The sequence below is a fragment of the Zalophus californianus genome, chromosome 3, assembly GCF_009762305.2.
Source record: "Zalophus californianus isolate mZalCal1 chromosome 3, mZalCal1.pri.v2, whole genome shotgun sequence".
NCBI lineage: Eukaryota > Metazoa > Chordata > Mammalia > Carnivora > Otariidae > Zalophus > Zalophus californianus.
The window spans coordinates 178605575-178624778 of record NC_045597.1 but is presented as its reverse complement, the minus strand read 5'-3'; positions in this window follow the sequence as shown (position 1 = coordinate 178624778).

Genomic DNA, 19204 nt, shown 5'->3' with positions numbered 1-19204 from the left:
TATGCACAAAACCAAGCAAAAAGATTTGTGTACAATGATGTCCATCTGGAAATATATGAATAGTAAAGACTTGACAAGTCTTCGAATCAAAGATTCTCTGGCCAGTTAAATTTCTAGAGAATATAGGTGCAAGAATAGGCATATGCATGTATATATAATAAATAACTCCTCACCTTGGTATACACTTTCAGATCTATGAGAATTCTTTATCTTGTATTGTTTGATGCTAGTTTTGTGTTTTATATGCAAGTAGATAAGTAAGATTGTTTATACATGATATATATATATTCTGACTCTTCAGGTGCACTTCATCACAATAGTCTTAACCAATATTACTAGTGGTATTTTTAAAATATTTTCTCTTTTAAGTGTTAGATGTTTACATGATTTTAAAAATTAGAAAATCCATATAAACACATTAATAAAAAAGAAAACAATCCCAATACACAGAAATATCCTCTTAATATTTTGGTATCTGTTCTTCTGGATTTTCCTCAGATGTTTATGGCCTTTTCAAATAATGAAAGACACATTTTCCTTAATATTTCTCAGATTATGTGGCTTTTCCATCTCCATCTCTGTAAAAGTCAAGAAAATAATGAAGCTTTAATGGAGGTGTGTATTTAGTTTTATTTATACATCAATCAGTGCTAAGTCTAGATCCATAATTTAATTTCTCAGCTGCTTAGATTTAATGCATTTCCATCACATTTGATTGTATGTTAAAAATAAATATAGAACACTGCAAAGGACCAAATATAACACCCAGCTATTTGCCACTCAAAATGCACAAACATTTACCCTTTGTAAAATGCTCCAAGGTAAGAATTATTATTATAGGGGCACCTGGGTGGCTCAGATGGTTAAGCGTCTGCCCTCAGCTCAGGTCATGATCTCGGTGTCCTGGGATCGAGTCCCACGTTCCCGCTCTCTGCTCAGCGGGGAATCTGCCTCTCCCTCTGTGCTCACATGCTCTCTCTCTCTCAAATAAATAAATCAATAAAATAGTAAAAAGAAAAGAATTATTATTCTAAAAATGAAAAGAAGATTATTATTAATGTCAAGTCCCTCGGCATTTTTCCAAGTCCCATCTGTCTCTTTTCCTCCCTCCCTTCCCAGAGGCAGAGACAGAGACTTTGACCGTTGGTATATCCCTCTGGCAACTGTAAGAGATTAGGTATTCAAACATTTGTTGAATGAATATTCATCTGTAAACCATTTATTAACACAACTACTGTTACCTATAACATGTATTATTATACATTATATCTATATAAGTCATATGTAGAGTAGGTTTTTTTTGTATATTTCAACAGTGGTATCATACTGTAACTATGTAGCGACTTCTTTAAGTTGCTTTTTTCATTTAATATTAAGTACCATATTAAGTATTCACTGACTATTTTAATTTTTATATGTCTCATTCATTCACTTTTCCTCACAACTTTATGTTTATGTTACATTTATGTACAATAAGTGGTATCTATTTAAAGTATACAATTTAATGTGTTGCACCCACCCATGATTCCATCAACACAATCAAGATATAAAACATTCCATCACAGCAAAAGGATTTCCTGTGCCTCTTTTCCTTTGACCCTGGACCAAGGCAACCACTGATTTGCTTTTTGTCACTATAGATTAGTTTACATTTTATGTAAATTAAATCATACTGTATGTATGTCCCTATGCCTGGCTTTTTTCCCTCAGCAAATTGATTGAAATTCCTTCATGTTGTGGTTTTTAGTAGCTTTTTTTCTTTTTATTGACAAGTAGTATTGCACTGCATGGACATACGATGTTTTATTTATCCATTCACCTATTAATGGACATCTAGGTTGCTTCCAGTTTTTTGGTTATCGTGAACAAAGCTGCTGTGAATATTCATGTACAGTTCATTGTGTGAAAATTTTTTTAAATTTTCTTTTGAGGAAATGCCAACGGTCATAGGTAGATATATGTTTAACTTTTAAAAAGTTACCGAACTATTTTTTTTTCTGCTCCAGTCTTTGCTTCCCTACTGTGACTCTATTTACTTGTATATTAAACTTTTTGCAATTGTCTCATAGGTTGCTAAGACTTTTCACTTTTGTCAATTTTTTTATCTTCTTCAGATTGTATGCTTTCTACTGATCTATTGCAAGTTGATACATTCTTCTGTCATCTCCATTTTCCTATTATGCCCATTCAATATTTTTTTAACTTTAGATACTATATTTTTTTCTATATTTTTCCAAATGTTCTATTCCTCTGCTGAGAATTCCTATGTGTTTACTCATTTTAGGTTTATTTTTCTTTCCTTTACTGATCATCATTACAGTTACTGAAGTGAAGTCTTTGATAATTTCAGTATCTGAGTCATTTTGGTATTGCATCTGGTGATTGTCTTTTCTCCTGAGACTAATTCACATTTTCTTGGCTTTTGGTATGTGAGTACTTTGGAATATTATCCAAGACATTGAACATGTTACATTGCTCGCAATTATTACAATTAATTCTGGGTTCTATTATATTGCTCCAAAAGAAATATTGCTGCTTCTGTTTTAGGAGCAATGAACTTGGTTAGGCATAAATTTCAGGATCTTGTGCCTGAGTTCAGTGAATTTTTTAAACCTTAGTTTCTAGAGCTTTCTGTTTGCTTGTGCCTGTTTAGTCCGGGGCTCAAAAGAGATAGGCTAAGCTTATACCCAGTCAGGGGGACCCCTGCCCTAACATTTTCATTTCTGGGCGTTCTTCTTGCTCTCTGGAAGCCCTAGTTTTAACTGGCTCCTTTCATTCTTGCTCCATCCAAAATTTTAGCTGCCCATGCCACTGTGGCTGCCACCAGGATTGGCTGATTTCAGGACGGAGCCCCCAGAAGATAAGGAACTTGTTCTATGTTAGACACTTTCTCCAAGTTTTGATTCCCCTCCAAAGTCTCCATGCTTTGGTTAAATCTCCAGAGTCCTCAGGTAGTTCTTGTGTTTTGCCCAGAGTTTATAGCTGCCCTCTATGGGAAAGTCAGTTTGTTAGGAGCTCATTCATTCATAGGCTCACCCATTCATTTTATTTGCTGTATAGTATTCTATTGACTGACCATGTTTGTCCGTCTTTCTCTTTCTCTCTCTTTCCCTTTCTCCTCTTTCTTTTTCTTTCTTTCTTTCTCTCTCTCTCTTTCTTTTTTTTTCTTTCTTTCTTTCTTTCTTTCTTTCTTTCTTTCTTTCTTTCTTTCTTTCTTTCTTTCTTTCTTTCTTTCTTTCTTCCTTCCTTCCTTCCTTCCTTCCTTCCTTCCTTCCTTCCTTCTTTCCTTCCTTCCTTCCTTCCTTCCTTCCTTCCTTCCTTCCTTCCTTCCTTCCTTCCTTCCTTCCTTCTTTCCTTCCTTCTTTTCTCCCTTCCTCCCTCCCTCCCTTCCTTCCTTATTTATCTATTGATGCATCTTTAGTTTTTTTTTTTTCAATTTTTAACTATATAAATAACATTCAGCAAATTTTAATTGCGTATGTGTCTTTATGCATTTGTATTGGAAGGTATATAACAGAAGTGGAAATTGGGGGCTATAGGCATGCACATCTTTAACTTTACTAGATATTAATCAGTTATTTGTCAATATGTTTGTAGCAATTATACTTCCATCAGCTGCTTTGCAACTTCTCATTTTCTCACATCCTAATCAATATCTGATATCCCAGTCATTTTTTTTTAAAGATTTTATTTATTTATTTGATAGAGACAGACACAATGAGAAGGGAACACAAGCAGGGGGAGTGGGAGAGGGAGAAGTAGGCTTCACGCGGAGCAGGGAGCCCAATGTGGGGCTCGCTCCCAGGACCCTGGGATCATGACCTGAGCTGAAGGCAGACGCTTAACGACTGAGCCACCCAGGCGCCCCACCCCCAGTCATTTTAATAATTAGTATTCTATTGTAGGCAGTGTTGTCTGATTGCTGTTTTTATTCATAATTCCCTAATTACTAGTGAGTTTGAGCAACTTTTCATGTTTATTGACTATTTGTTTTACCTTTCTTCCAAATTGCCTGTTCATATTTTTTTTCCTGTTTTTCTATTAGGTGTTTGCCTTCTTCTCATTGATTTATAGGAATGCTTCATACATTTCCTGATTTCTAATCATTTGTAATGCATATCTTCTCTCATTCTGTTGCTGTTTAACATACTGTTTAACTTTATTCATAGTGTATTTTCTATACAGAAGTTTTGTATTTTGATGGCATCAGGTTTGTCACATTTTATTTTATAAGTTCTAGCTTTGATGACTTTTTTTTACATTATGCATTAAAATATTTTTGAGGGGCACCTGGGTGGCACAGTCGGTTAAGTGTCTGCCTTCGGCTCAGGGCATGATCGCAGGGTCCTGGAATCCAGTCCCGTGTTGGGCTCCCTGCTCAGTGGGGAGTCTGCTTCTCCCTCCCCCCTTGCCCCTCCCCCCACTCCTGTGCACACACACACTCTCTCTCAAATAAATAAATAAAGTCTTAAAGAAATAAACTTAAAATAAATAAATAAATAATATTTTTGGGTGGCTCAGTCAGTTAAGCATCTGCCTTGGGCTCAGGTCATCATCCCAGTGTCCTGGGATTGAGCCCCATGGCAGGCTCCCCATTCAGCGGGGAGTTTGCTTCTCCCTCTCCCTTTCCCCCTGCCCCTCCCCTTGCTTGTGCTCTCTCTCTCTCTCTCTCTCTCAAGTAAATAAATAATTAAATTTTTTAAAAAATATATTTTTTGAACAGCTATTATATTCCAGGCACTCTTCTAAACACTAGAGAATATGGTAGTCACAAAAGCAGTAGGAAAGATAGGCAATTAACACATAACCTGATTAATATAAAATTTAATGCCAGGTAATGATAACTGCTATAAAGAAAAATAAAAAATATAGAAGGCAGGATAACAACATAGTTAAGGGCACAGTCTTCGGAGCTAGACTGGTTTTGCATCTTGGTTCTGCCATTTAACAACCTCTGTGTGCCTCAGTTTCCCCACTTATATAATGGGGATGATAGTAATGCCTACCGGACAGGGTTGTTTCAAATAATTAAATAAGCATATCTATATGGTATATAAAGTGCCTAGCATATACTAAAAGCTATATAAGTGTTTGTTAAATAAAACAAAATGCAGTGAGGTTAAGACCAGGTAATAGAGAGGGCATAGGGGCATGTTATATAGACTCTTGATAACAAACTTGACCAAGGAGGTAGCATTTTCGCATGAAATGAGCTGGGGAGATCCTTTATGTTCAAGTTGTGAAAAACTTAAGATATTATTCTGTAATTTCTTTTAACAATTTAAATTTTACTTTTTCATTGTTTGCTTCTAAACCCATCTGGAGTTTAATTTCATGCATGGTGTGAAGTAGGGATATAATTATATTTCCTTCCATATGGAGAGCCAGTTGTCTCAACAACATTTATTGACTCGTCCATTCTTTTTTTTCCTGATTTACTAATTTCTTCCCTATTATATATGATAGTGTGTATTTAGTTGAGGACCTCCTGTTCTGCCCCACTGATCTATTTGACTATCTCTCTCCCAATACTGTGTAGTCTTAACTAGTAAAACATCGTAAACTCTGGTATTTTACAGGGCAAATTCCGCCCACTTGCTTTCAAATTATCTTGCGTGTTCTCATTCATTTATGTCTTCATATAAACTTTAGAATCCCTTCATTAATCCCATGAAGAATCATACTGGAATTTTTTTTGAAATCACAGAGTTTGGTGGAGACTAACACTTAAATTTTTGCTCCCTTGGAAATGATGTACACAAACATTAAGTTTTCATTTTATGACAATTTTTAAAATTTTCTATGTGCAATTCTTGTAAAATTTGGTTAACTTATTCCTAATTGTTTCATAAGTGTTCATGGCTATTATGAATATCTCCTTATGCAATTTCATTTATGAATTAGTTATTGCTTGTGTATGAGAATGCTATTGAATTTTGATATTTATCTTATATTTTACAAACTTTTTTTTTAAAGATCTTATTTATTTATTTAACAGAGAGTGAGCATAAGCAGGGGACGTGGCAGGCAGCAGGAGAAGCAGGCTCCCAACTGGAGTCCATGCGGGGCTCCATCTCAGGACCCTGAGATCATGACCTGAATGGAAGGCAGATGCTTAACCAACTGAGCCACCCAGGCGCCCCTGAATTTCCCAGTGTTCTAACCTTTCTTGCTAGTTCTAATAGTTTATCTGTAGAATCTCTAGGTTTTTCTGTAGAAATAATGAAGATATCTGCATTTGCAGATAACACCTTTTCTCTTCCTTTCCTAATCACATATTTCTTTATTTTTTAAAAAGTGATTAGAATGTCCATTATAATGCTGAGTTAATGGGTGGTAGAAGACATCTTTATTGCGCTCCCAATTTAAAGGGAATTCTTTGAAAATTACATCAATTATGCTTGTTGTAGGTGTTTAATTGGTGTTCCTTTCCAGATTAAAAACATTCCTTTTTATTTATTAGGAATTTTATCAAGTGACTTTTCTCATTTGTGGTTTTTCACTCTTATTTTTTTAAATTGGTTTTGTGATGTCGAATAGTTGTGGCACTCCTCAATCAAGTCACTTGATTATGTTTTCAAATATACTGCTAAATTAATTACATTTTATTATTTTGAGGATTTTTGTGTCCGTGCTCGTAAGTGAACTTCAATTTTGTACCTGTTTGCTGTCTGATCTATTCCTTCCATTTCTGCTCTGTGTAATGCAGGAAACATTTCCCATTCTTCAATGACCTCTGGCCTCCAGGCATATTTGGCAAATGAGAAGTACTGGTTGTCGATTGATGGGTGGGTAAGAGGAAGAAGCAAGAGTCTTATGACTCCAACCTCTGGCCAGAGTGTCCGGTGGTGACTGTAACTCCTGTCTGGTTCCATCTCCAACCAGACATGCCTCTCTCTGTGGTGCCCAGCTTGGACCAGATAACTCACCATAGTTCCTGCTTCTGCTGGGTGGCCCCTAATTCTGGACTCCGTAAAATCCCCTTTGTCTTTGTACATTTTGTCCTAGAGCTGATATTGGTTTCCCACTATAGCCAATCTCTCAATGCCTGCACAGTCCCCTCTCTGGCCTTTTGAAAATATGTTTGTTTATTTGTTTTAGTCACCTATGTTACCACTGATCTATGTTGAATTCTCTGTGCTGAAAGCATTTGGAGTGGTTTGGATTTTCCTAGTGAGATCCTGACTGGTACATCCTACAAAGTTATATTTATGTACTCTTCTCCTTCCATTTTATATCGCAGCATATCCTCGTAGAATGAAACCAGGAGTTCTCACTTTGTTTTCTTGGGCACACTTTGTATGAGATAGACATTGGCATTGAAAACCTTTTATGATGGGAGGTAAACTAAAGAACCTACATTAAAGATAAATAAAAATTGTATTATTTTGTTTTCTCAGATTATGTTTAAAAGACAGCCAAGGTTGGATTTACTCCCGTGTGTCTTTAAAAAGTCCTATAACCATTTTCCTTAGAGTGGGGGTTTCTTTATGTGAAGTAAGTAGTATAATCAGCAAATTCTTTATTTGAATTTAACTGGCAATCTTGTTTGCTTTCAATCCTTTTTCTAAACTACTGTGGAAGTCGGGTGGAAGATTTTAGTGCTATGTGTACCTCAACTGACAGAAAAGATGCTCACATACCTGTAAGGTGTCATTAATTTTGTTGTCATTATTATACAAGAATAATTTTCTTTAGTAAGTGGATGATAATTTTATGTAACTCCACCCAGCATTCCTACACCCCCCTTCCCATACTAGAGAAAAGGAAGTCACTGAGACATTTTAAGCTTTGTTATTCTAAGCGTGACACACAAGAGAAATAAAACCTGTCTGATGGAATAATTGGATGCTGATAGTTCAATGTGTAAGTAAGTAAAGAATTATTATTATACTGGCAATGCAGTTTTATTTCTGCTCTCTGCCATCTCAACCTTCAAACATTTCTGTTGATGCTATACATATTTTTTTAATTCTTGGGGAGGTTAAGAATGATGTTTTTCCTTAATATTTATTAGGTAGCACTACTTCAGTTCTCTACATACATTCTCATCTAATACTCATAAAGTCCTGTGATATGTATTATTGAAACCTTGTGACAGATGAGAAAACTGAGGCTCACGATGATTAAGTTACCCCAAATTCGTAGAGTCAGTAAGTATCCAGTTCATATTTTAAAACCAACCTGTCTGGCTTACAGAAACACACAATAGGTACCATACCACCTACTGACCATGGTTTGTTGTTTCTATACAGAACCCTATATTCTAGGATTCTCTTTTAGGTAAAGGAGCACATCAGAATCACATTGAGGATTTTTCACAGTATACAGTCGGCCAGGGGGGCGGGGTACTAAAACAGCTATGTACCTCTTTGTCTCACTACCCCACACCCACAATTAAACAGTGCTGAATATCAACCTTGGGTATTTTCAAACTCATCCCTTTCTCCTGTGGGGTATGTATTAAGAGTCTAGATCATTTAATTTAATAGTCCATGAGATTTTTCAGGTCATGGTACATTTGAGAGTTTTCTGACATATACCAGAAGGAAGGAAGAAAGGAAAGTTCGAGGAGAGAGAGAGCCCTCTGACCATCAAACACCTGTCATCCCCCACATGTCTGCTTGTTTATATAAGTAACCGTGCACATATCTACAGTCCATACACACAAAAGTCACCCTTTCCCTCCTCTTTACTGGAGTACTCATTCCAACCTTTCTTGCAAGATGTCCAAAGCCGGGGTAAACGACCTGCCTTCTCACTATTCACTGAGATCATAATTTTGGTTTTAGGATAATTTTGTCTGCAATGACTGGGAAAACTCCAACATATGCTCTGCTTTGGAGTGCTCACTTCTGTCCCTGGGTCTGGGCATCCAGCTCTACTCTTCAACATGAACATGAATAGCAACTCCACAGGATTGATGAAGCTGGAACTGAATGCCAATTCCTCAATCGGCAGCAAGGCTTCTCCTTAAGAAACTAGTCTTAAGTGCCTAAGGCACCAGAGCTCTGGCGGGATCCGGAGAAGTTGCACGACGACGGAGAGGCGCTGTTACCACCTCAGAGACCACCCTCAGAGACTTTTGTAGTGAAAACCTGTCCACGAAACCAAATGAACAGCTGAATTGCAGAGTGAATGTGGAATCATAAACAGGGGCTCAGAATCATGAGCTATTTAGAAACCTTTTCTCACTTTTTGGACTACACTGTTCTCTAGTAAAAGGAATATTTGTACTCTTGAACAGTCTTCCCCTTCGGTGCCATATTGGTCTAATACTAATACTGATCTTCCACTCAACTTTTCAAGATGCCATAGTTCTTTTCGCAGACTTTCTGATTTCCATTGTGTTTCCTGATTTTCAGATTATGTCACATTCCTGATCTTTCAAGTTCTCTATTAGCATTCCTACTTAATTCCTTGAAATTAAATAAGAACTATAACTTTACACATACTGGGTCATGCTCGTAAGTGTGTATGGTTAATTCTTGCTGCCAATTCACTCTCTATTTTGGCTAGAGACTGCTTTTATTTTGCACTTAATTATATCAGGGGTGGAATGTTAATACATGTTGTTTCTTTACCAAGGTCACTGGTCTGGGAATCAAGAATCTTTACATAAAGTTCTCTTAACCTCTGTGAGCCTCAATTTCTCATCAGTAAAGTAGGGAGTTAAGAGTAAATGTATTTCTTTCCTTTGTATCAATGTCTGCAGTAGTGCTTGGTATATAATAAGCACTCAACAAATTAATGTTAAATTAAATTGCATTATTTATTTTCTCTCTCAGTTCCATCTACTGAAGTGAAAAATGTTCACATCATTGCTGTTACTTTAATTATATAGGAATACTAGCAGGGCTTCCTTTAAAATGCAGGGAACATGACAAAATCAAATTGTGAATAATATAACTCCAAAATGAATGTCAAAGGAATTTCAATTTTAATATAATGACATCAAAGCTGGCTTATGAATTACATGAAAAAAATCAGCCTCATTATTTCAGTGTTACACCCTTCTTGGACCCAAACATGAATTACTTGGTTTGATTACCCACCTTGTTTACTGCACTTGGCTCTAAGTGACTTTTGATTATTTCCAAAAATCAAATCCATCTTCAAAGGATAGGGATTTCTTAACATTGAAGGGATTCAAAAGATTATGCATGGGCTCTGATCTGTAGGCAACAGAAAGTGGACCCGACCGCCTGTTATGAATTAATAAGCAAAAAACCAGATCAGGATACCTGGATTCTAGCCCTAGTTTGCAAATAATTAGCCGGTTGTAGGCAAGTCACTTTACTATGAATCTTAACTTCTTTATTCATATAATGAGGGATTTAGCTAGCTGATTCCTTCCAGCTCTACTATTTTGATTTGAGTCTAGTAGAAAAATGCGGGAAATGCATTGTTTATATGCAGAATCATCCAAATTCTAAAACTCTGGAACATCACTTGTTATTGTTGAGTAGTTTAGAAATTTATTTGGGATCTTTTAAATGGGAAAAAGTAAAAAGGAGTTGAAGGATAATTGTTATTTTTTTATAGGACAAAAAGGTCACTTTAAAAAGCCATGCAGTGCCATGTTGTAAGCCACATAGAATCTAATTAAAGCTAGTTCAAACAACAAAGAAATGTACTGGTCTATGTAATTGAAATGTTTAGTGGAAGGTCTGCCTTCCACTGTGTTGGATTCGTGACTTAGACAATGTTCCTGGGGTTCCAGTTCCTCCATCTCTGTCCTTGGATTGGCCCTTTCCTCGGATCCTACAAGGTGGCTCCCTGCCAGTACCAGCTCTCCTCTCATAGAAAATAAAATTTCCAGACCCTAGAGATCCATTTTATGCTATCCTAAAGAAAGAGACAGGTTTCTTCTAGTAGCTTTTGTAAAGAAGAAGGGCTATTCTCATTCCCAGAAACCGAAAATATCTATTATCATGTGAGCTCTGACTGGGTAACATGCTCCTCTCTGAGCCGGTCACTGAGGTCTGTGGAATCAGATATGAATTTTGACTGAAGCCAATCAGGACTTGTTCCTAGAGCTGAGGATGAGGACATTTCCACCTAAACTATATGATGGGGAGTGGGTAGGTAGGATGAGTTTCCTCCAGGGAGAAATCGTCACCTGAAGGAGGGGATATGGAAGCTAGGGGACAAACATAATAAGTGCTTGACTCCATATTACATCAATAACGGTAACCAGCATCTTTAAAAGTATTTATGAATTACTAAGACCTTACATATTAACAGCACCTCGCAGTTTATGGAGTGCTTTAGCATCTCCGACCCCCAAAATACCCATGTAGGAAAGATAGGGCAAGAGTTCCATTCCCATTTTACTCACAAAGAAACTAAGACCCAGAGGATGAAATTCTATGTTAGTAACAGACCCAGGACTGAAGTCTCTGGTTTTCTAACTCCAGAATTCCAGCCCTCTTTAGATTGCCTGTGTTCAGATTCCAGCTGCCCCCACCTCTTGGTAAATGCTTTGGCTTCTCTAAGCCCTGGTTTCCTCATCTGTAAAAGGGGAAAATTGTAATCCCAACCTCATGTGTTTATTGTATGCAATAAATGAGCTGTTGATTTATCTAAACCATTTAGCACTGTGCCCAAGAGACAGAAAACATTCAGTAAACTTGAGTTGTGATCCCCATCATCATTGTTCCATTGCAACTCTTTGGAAAAACATTCATTGTGGAATCCATATTGTATCTCGTGACATGCTGTTGCCAGGGGCCATCTCACTATCATTATCATGTCTCACCTAAATATAGGACTGAACTTTATTCTACAGAACTTGCTTTGTAATGCAATTTATTTGTAACTCCCTAGGCATTGATTGCCACTAACGGGGATTGGACTAATTACATTTATTATGACTTTTGAATAGTGGACACCTGCATGTTTTCTGGCTGCCCAGGACTTTTTATCTCTCTTCTCAAGTCTGGAGACTTCCCTGGGTCGTGAAGCCCACCTCCCCAGTGCTAGTGAGTTTCACTTCCCAGTCTCCTTCAAAGCTGGGGCTCCAGCCATCTGATGATCCCCATGGGACTTCACTTCAGAAGTGAGCACAGCGAAGGGCTAGTGACGCTGAACTCTTCTACTGATGAGTTGGGTGGTAGAGTTGTCTGGTTCTCAGGTGGCAGCAGTGCAGAGATTTGGTGTCCAGTCCTACACGGTTTCCATGTGGCAGGGGCTCTAAGGAGGAAGTAATAGTGTTTTCTCTGTAAAGGCTCCAGAATGTGATGAGGTTTTACTAATCATAATCTCTATGGGCTCATGTCACCAAAACTTCCAGTAGATGTTTTCCTGCACAGTATCCACACCTGATTCTCTGGCTTCTAGTAGACTTTCTAAGCACTTAACACCTTGCAATAATTCCCTTTTTTGTTCAACCAGGCAGAGTGGTTATTGTTGTCTGCAACTAGACAGCTGAATCACATACTGAGTTTCTACCACAACCTGTCACTCATCCTTACTAGTCCAGCTCTGAGAAGGTTGTCGTGTGGGTAGGAATATTTTTCTTATAAACTATTTTCCACTAGTGCAAAAGCATGGCCTTCTACAGGGAACAAAAGGAAGTTAGGTACATAATGTGGTGCTGATGGCATTTAGCACAATTTATGTTTGAAATTTCTTGATTTTTTATTATCCAAATTTCCCAATTATCCTCTTTAAAATATTGATTTTTTAAATTAAAAACTATTAGGAAAAAATGGATTGAAAGTGACTCCATATTGTACATTTGTCGCACGCAGCTTCTCTTGAAAGCCAGTTTCATCAGAGAGTCCAGTGTCATAAGGTTTTGACTACTGCCCCTTACACCAGAGTATTCATGAATTTGAATCAGGCTCTTAAATTAAAGAGCCTTTCAAACAACCCCTTGCACTCATGGACGTTTTAAGACTAATTAGGCGTAATTATTAGTATTTCTCTGTTATTTTCCATTTATTTTCTGATCTTTAAACAGCTATAAGGCAGAGATGTTAATAATTTCTGAAGTGTGAGGGAGGTCAAGTCATTCAGGTGCTGAAAATATGTTTCCTAAGCAAAAAAAAAAAAAAAAAAAAAGGAGTTGGTCATTTGTGACTATTTTAGATTGAATTATGAAGCTAAACTCAGTGAGCCACATTTTGCCTTTGTGCATCTGTTTCAGAATAGTGGGGCCCATGTTATTCCTTTCCATACTTGTTATCTCTTGGCAGAATTTCAAGAAAAATATTTTCCATTTAAGCTCACACCTCTCCTCAAAAAATGTCCACAAAAGTAGTATTGGCAATTCCTGAGTTGCTACTCTAGCAGAAAAAAAAAAAAAAAAGAGAGAGAGAGAGAGAAAGAGAGTTGTTTTTTTTTTTTTATTCAGAAGGAAAAGATCTTGGAAAATATCAGTAAATATTAGTAAATTCTTCCCATGTTGACTTATATTAACTTGTTTTAATTTTGTCTGAATGGTAGGCCAAATTTTGGTCCACACCGCTCAGATAAATTCAGATAATATGAGAAATATATGTATGTACTTGTTCTAAAGTTAATTTTAGTGCATATGTCCAATTGTCTCATAAAGTTTATTAACAAAAACAGTAGTTCCCTTGTTTTTACTTCTAAACATAATTGCCCCATTTCTTTGAGATTATCATTTTAAGCTCTTTCAGCTTCTTATGGAAATTCAATCCCTATTCTTTTTTTTTTAAATATTTATTTATTTGAGAGAGCGAGAATGAGAGAGAGAGAGTACATGAGGCGGGGGAGGGTCAGAGGGAGAAGCAGGCTCCTCGCTGAGCAGGGAGCCTGATGCGGGACTCGATCCTGGGAGTCTGAGATCATGAACTGAGCCGAAGGCAGTCGCTTAACCAACTGAGCCACCCAGGCGCCCTCAATCCCTATTCTTAAATAATACTATTATAATGAATTTTATCAGCATTATATATAAATTTTTGAATACACATAAGCTATGTATGAAGATAAAAGCAAAGATTAAATGATCTTATACTACACACACACATCTCCCCCACTTTCAGGCTTCCCTTTTATCTGATTATACATATTTACACGAAGTGGCCTCTGCTGAACCAAGACACATCCTACGATTATGTTTCTTCTTTCATACCATTCTTTATTACTCCTGAGGCTAATAAACACCTCTTTTTTCTTTTGCTTAGTTTTCTATGTACCTACAGCAATTTTTCCCCGAGAGCTCCGATCTATCTGTTAAAAACAAATCTATTAAATCTACTCTGCTTATCTGTGATATTTTTTCCAAGTATTTAATTCATCTGATAATCCGTCAGTCCCACTTTCTTCTGGAATCTCCCTTTGTGGAGACCATCATTTCTTTCTCCAAAGTGAAATGCTCTTTTGGCATCTTTGTACTCCAACTGGGGTGGAGTGTCCTTGGTCTTTTCCTACTCTGATCTGGAGGGGGGCCTTTTTTGACCTGGCACTGACTGTCTTCTGGAGATTATCTTGTTCTCCTAGATAGGAAACGACATAGAAAACATGAAACAGAAATGAAGTTGCATGGTGTTGACTGACGTAGCCATAGAGTTCATGTCAGGGTACATCCACGTAGCAGAGAGGGAGGGATGGCTACAAGGGCCATGGAGAGCATTTAAAGAAGTTTTGCTCTCCTTTCATATTTCTTGTAAAATGTGAAATCCATTTAGATTTCTACATGAAACTATTTCATGGCACATGGACACTGTTCTTTGAAAACAAGGTATTACTCAATAGGTTCCCATTGTCTTAGGTTAAAAACAAAGTCCCTAAGTGGACCTGTTAAGTTTCTAAGGCCTTGTATTATCTGGCCAGCTTCGAGTGTCACATTGCTTCAGTCTCTTGCTCAGTCCCATCCATATGGGACTATCAGCAATATGGCTTTCTGTAGGTGCCTCACACATGCCCCAACCCCAGCCTGTACATTGGCTATTCTATCAGCCTGGTGTGCTCTGCAACTAACCTGGCCCCTCTTCTCCTATACCTGGTTGACTCATTCACTTCTGCTTCAGACCTCACTTCCTTGCAGAAGTCTTGCCTGCCGACATGGCACACAAAGCTAGCATCCTTAGTGATGTGTTCCCCTGGGGCCCTGTACTCTCTGCATGTTGTCTTGACCACACTGGGAATTTAAGTATTTGTTGGTTATTCGATTGACTCTCCCAAGAGTTCACTGGTAACAGAAGAATTGGGGGCTCACTATTTTGTTTGTTTGGGCTCAGTATTCATTCAAGCCCCAGCACAGTCTCTGGAAATAGAAGACCCTTAATAATTACTGACATGAATAAATAGCTAGATAAATAACAGCTAAATAATTAAAATGTGATGAGAAATAAGCATGTCAGGGTGGCTTAATTTGCTGTACATTGGACACGAGATAGTGCCTGCACATGGTTTTCATTTAGCAGATATTTCTTGAATTAATGTTTTAATTGATGAAAATTAACTTGGTTGCTTCAAAGTAACACGTTAGGATAGGTTTGACTCCCAGAGAAATTCGTGTATGGGCCTATATATTTCAAAGTTCCCAGGATCTAAATTATCGTTGAATTCAGATGCAAGTCCATTATATTATTATTTTTACATTTGTCCAAACCATTCTCTCTTATACTGTATCTATACAGTTATGAACACTCATTAGGTCCAGACTGTACAAATGCATTACACTTGACCTTTGTTTTGTGTTGTTGAGATATCACAAAGTCCATGAGGGAAAGCCACGTTCTAGATATCCACAGAAGAGCTCTTCAGGTTTTCTGCTTCTGCTTATTTATACTCACTTTACTAGAGTTTTAACAAGCTTTGTTATCCATATTCAACTTTGCAAATTGAAAGGGTAGAGAGAGTTTATTAAAAAATAAAAAGGGTAGGGTGCCTGGGTGGCTCAGTTGGTTAAGCGACTGCCTTCGGCTGAGGTCATGATCCTGGAGTCCGGGGATCGAGTCCCGCATCGGGGCGGGGGGGGGGTCCCTGCTCAGCAGGGAGTCTGCTTCTCCCTCTGACCCTCTTCCCTCTTGTGCTCTCTATCTCTCATTTTCTCTCTCTCAAATAAATAAAAATCTTTAAAAAAAACCAAAAAATAAAAAAAATAAAAAGAGTAGATTGCAAAGAAGGTGACAGAAAATCTTCCAAAGGCAAACACAATTAAAACACACACACACACACACACACACACACACACAGTAGTGATTTAATTAATTGCTGAAGTGTTCTACATTCCTTGGTTGAATCTAAGGACATTTAAGTAGTATTAAAGTAAATGATTTGCGTTAAAATGCTTTTGACTAATTAAGAAATAACCAACTCGGTTTAACATGCAGGGAATGACTAGCACATTTTCAGAATGTTTCATTTGGAGTAATTAAATAACCCAGTTCCAAGACTTAAGGGAATTTGCCCTCAGGGATTTCCAAAGCTTGGCTTTCTGGAAGGATCCAATCCCCAAGGATTCCAAATGACCAAGGTTTTATTGTACTTCCTGAGCTAAATTTCCTGCTGATAATAAAAAAAAAATAGAGGGTTTCCTGTTTGGTTTCCCTTGTTTGTGTGTTTCCATAGAATTCATGGTAGCCATAGAGTTTCAGACAGTGAGAAAGAAAAATTCAAAATATGAAGAAATAACTTTCCCCATGTTGAGGACTGAATTTTGAAAATGTGTATGTAGTTGTGTATGTTGTCTTTGCCTGGGCAGTGGTAATGTTAGTTGAATATTAAAGATGACTTGGAAGACAAGAATAACTAATAAAATACTAGGAACCACACTTTTAGGCACTGTTGAGAAAGGTACACTAGATTTTTATTGAAAATACCAAGTCAAATTTAGAAGATATAATGGTTCAAGTATGAATTGTGCTATTATCCACTTCTCTGAGCAGATGGTATGAACCATCTTAGGCAAAAGTTTTTTTATGGATTAAGTAGAAATATTGTTATTCAGCCTACCAGGTTGCCAAGGTGTGGACAAATGCAATAAGATATAAAACATAAGGTGGGTTTTGAAAAGAAAACAAATACAGGTGTCAATCACCATGTTTTGATATGCTCATAATAAAAACAATATGACCTTGTTGGCATGGACTCATTTATAATTATACTGGTTTGCAACAATACTTCTTACTTATATTAATACCCCAGCAAAAGCAACTAACCGTAATGGCTTCAAATGAGGATAGTGTTAATACTAATTGTCAGGATTCCTAGTGTATTGGGGTCTAATTTCCATTGGGTGTAGTCAAATTTCTTTCAAGTCTTAGGCCTATTTTAGTTGCCTCCCACATTGTTGAAATTTGGAACAATACTAGCATGTCCCCTTCAGCCAAGTTGGGGTGGAGACACCTTCCTGTACATGTCTGCTGACCCAAGTCGTATTCCTGCCTTTGAGCTGGAGGTGAAGAGACAGGTAGTTCAATTCCTTTGAACATTTCTATTTCTTTGTTATAAATTAACAATGCCAGACAAATTTAAGTATTGTGAATAAAATCATCTGAGCAAAATTGCCAAAGCATTTAAATGCCACAAATATTTACAATGCTCATGAAACGACAAGTTTTCTTATGTGTCACCCTTTCCAGATTTTCAGTGCAACTAGATTATGCTGACACTTGGGAGCTGGGAACTAATTAACTGGACTCCTCTTAGACCTTGGTATAGAATCTGCTAAATGCCATGTCCTGAACATCCTCTGGGTTTGGGAAGCAAAGATATGTGTATACAGATACGATGAGTGAGTAGCCTTGCTCCTCTCATAAATGTTTAATTTTTCAGCCACTCTTTCTCTACAGCTGGTATTGTATTATTTAAAACTAGTATTTTTCCAGGGATGTTAAGGAATTCAAGTTACCACGAATAAGGAGAAGCAACAGAGCATTTCTTTTCTTTTTTTTTTTTTTAAGATTCTATTTATTTATTTGAGAGAGAGAGAATGAGAGAGCGCACATGAGAGGGGGGAGGGTCAGAGGGAGAAGCAGACTCCCCACCGAGCAGGGAGCCCGATGTGGGACTCGATCCCGGGACTCCAGGATCATAACCTGAGCTGAAGGCAGTCGCCTAACCAACTGAGCCACCCAGGCGCCCAACAGAGCATTTCTCAAACACATGTGAGGGCAGGAGTCTTAGAGGTGCAGGAGAAAGTAAATGGTCTCCACGGCGTAGTTATGAAACTGTAGAGGGGCTAACCCACATATTTCGAATCCTCTGCATCTGGGGACCGACATTTCAGCGATGCAAACATGGTTCTATTCTCAGTGGATAGCTCAATGAAATCTGTGCTTGAGTTTTGGGGGGAGATGTCAGCAATAGGTTCCAGACAGCAAAATTTCAAAGCCTTTCCTCTCATGATACTTGCAGCTCTATTCAAGCAGACTAAGTGAAGAAAAAGCCAAGATTTTGCTTCTCTCATTCCACCTTTCTATAATTCTTCAAAATTTTCTCTCTCCTGTAAGTATTCTAGATTTCTAGAGCCACAGACAGTAACAACTAAATAAAGATCACTGAATTGTCAGTCAGCAAGCTGGTAGGAGTAAAGTGTTTCTGGCATGAGGCAGACCAGACTGAAACAATGAAACCAAATAAAAGGATTCTATTTTGATGTGCTTTACAAAAGCATTGACAAAGTGCTGGCTATTTTCTTCCTCTTCATCTTCCTTCTCCACCTTCCCTCCTTTTAGTGAACCATCCCACATTTTTCTAATTGATGTAAGCCTGGCTTGCACATGCCAAGTGAAATAATGTTGGAATCTATTGAACTTCAAATATAGTATTTGATGAGTGATTCCTTGTTATCTTTAGTGGGAACTCTTTTTATCAAGGCCCCTAAAAAAGGATTAGAAAAATAATATTGTATAAGAAATTTGACACATAAGCAGACTGGTAGTTGCTATAAATCAGAGTTAACATAATACATAAAATATTTTTGTGCATCTTTTTTCCTTTCTTATTGTATAAGTCCCATTCCCTAAATCATCATTTTAAAGACATTTATAATCTTGCCAACAGTACTGAGAATCTTCTGCACAAATATTAGGGCCTGGACCTCATAAGATCCAGGAGGCAGAGAAGGGTCCAGAGATTTCTATAACTTGTAAACAAGCATTGAATTTTTCCAGGGACAAGATGAACCCTGACTGCACTCTGAGGTGCCTGACTGGAAAATCTCACACGCCCATGATGTTGATTTATTAATTCCTAATAATCTTGGACATAGGAAAGAGGATGC